The following is a 1,907-nucleotide window of genomic DNA, read 5'->3' as shown; positions in this document are numbered from 1 at the left end:
CTCCCCTAGGGATCCAAGAAGAGTTGTTGGTTTTTTAGCCTGTTCAGCCTTTTACTTGTTAGGATGGAGTGGCAAGTCCCTCCTTATAAGCTCCTTACGTGGGAACCAGAAACTGAAGTCCAGCCAGGATGTTTTTGAAGCTCTAGTATTAACTTCTTACTTTGACATAATTTCAGACTTGAAGTTGTAATTTCAGACTTAAAGTTCTTCCATTTTTCCTGTCTTCTTGACGTTGATATTTTTGGTGACCAGAGGCCAGTTCCTTTATGGGATGTCCCTTAATTTGGGTTTGTGATGTTTCCTCATGATTAGATTTTGGTTATACATGTTTGGTAGGATTACCAATAAAATGATGTGTTCTCAGTGCATCATATCAGGAGGCAGATGGTATCAATTGACTTTCATTACTTGGTTAAGGTAGTGTTCAACATTGTACAGGTATTATTTTTCTGTTTTTCATGGGGGAGGGTATCTTGTGGGGAGGTACATTAATACTAAGCAATTATTTGTTCCTGTCAAACTTTCTTTTGTCAGCAACAATTGATGATTCTTGGTTGAGTCAGTTATTACTCTCATGGCAAATCATAATTTTCTAATTTCATCATTCCTTATATATTTATTAGTTAGCATTTTACTGTAAGGAAGAGATTTTCCTTTTTCTTATTTATGTCACTATGGATTTTTAGTTATTTTATTCTGTGAGTTCTCATCTGTTACTATTATTTTATTTATTTTGTCCCAGTTTTGGCTGATGGGGTATCCTTCAATCTGACTTCTGTGTCCAGTATCATCTTTTTATTTTTAATTTTTACTTATTGATACATGTTTTTCTTGATTATCAAAGTAACACTTTTTTTAGTTAGTTTACTAAGCTAATTTAAAATCAGAGAGAGAGAGAGAGAGAGATGTAAAAATACCTATTATCCTCTTATCTTCTATATATTAATGTATTTCCTTTCAGTCTTTTCTTTCATTTCATTTTTGAATGTAGCAGAGAGAGAACTAAAGATAGAAATTTATACCTGAGTTTTGTTTTTTTAACCTATCATTGAAGTATAGTCATTTCCTGAGCTACTGAGAAACTCTCTGGAAACAGTGTGTCTCACAAGTGATTTATTCCTGTGACCCAGTTGTGCCTGTGCTGCCTTGGCACCCATCTGCTGCCTCTGCTTTTGGGTGGCACGGTCCTTCTTCTGAACAAAAACTCCAGTTCTCTTTCTCTTCCCCTCTTCCACATCCTTTTTTTTTTTCTTTTCTTTTTCAGCACGATCCTTGCCTATTCTATTGTAGAGCATTTGAGGAGCTAACAAAAGATCAGAGTGGCGGAAGCACAGAGAACAGAGAGGAGAGTGGCCCCAAATATGAGGTAGAGCACCGTCCTCTTCCTGGGGATAGAGCAGTGGGGAAGGGGGATTAGGCAATAACTAGATAAGCAGTCAATAGATAGCCACATCAGATGGTGAGAGATGCTATGAAAGAAGATAAAAGTGAGTAGGATGGGGAGAGTGGTGGGTAGGTAGCTGCTATTTTAGATAGGTTGGCTGGAAAGGCATCTCTGGTGAGGTGATATTTGAGCGGAGACCTGAGTGTTTTATAGCTAAGAAAGCTCAGAGAAGTAAAACAACTTTCCTAAGGCTGGTTTACAAGGAAGATTTAGTATTAAATTAATTTCTTTGATTTAAAAGCCCACTATAAATGGAACTTCCCTCTGTAGGAAGTATACCTCAAAGTTTTCAGAAATGCTGTGATGGTATTCGGAACTATTAGCTTGGCTATTTCTACCCTGTATCCCTTGCACTAAAGAGTTTCAAAGAAGTAAAACTTATTAAGAGATTTTTTTGTGCTTTGAAGTTCAGTGGCAGTAGGGACAGAAATTAAATTTTGCTTTAAGGAGGTGTTGAGGATTA

The sequence above is a fragment of the Camelus dromedarius genome, chromosome 9 (assembly GCF_036321535.1).
Source record: "Camelus dromedarius isolate mCamDro1 chromosome 9, mCamDro1.pat, whole genome shotgun sequence".
NCBI classification, from domain to species: domain Eukaryota; kingdom Metazoa; phylum Chordata; class Mammalia; order Artiodactyla; family Camelidae; genus Camelus; species Camelus dromedarius.
The sequence above is the reverse complement of the archived record's forward strand: the minus strand, read 5'-3'. Positions refer to the sequence as shown.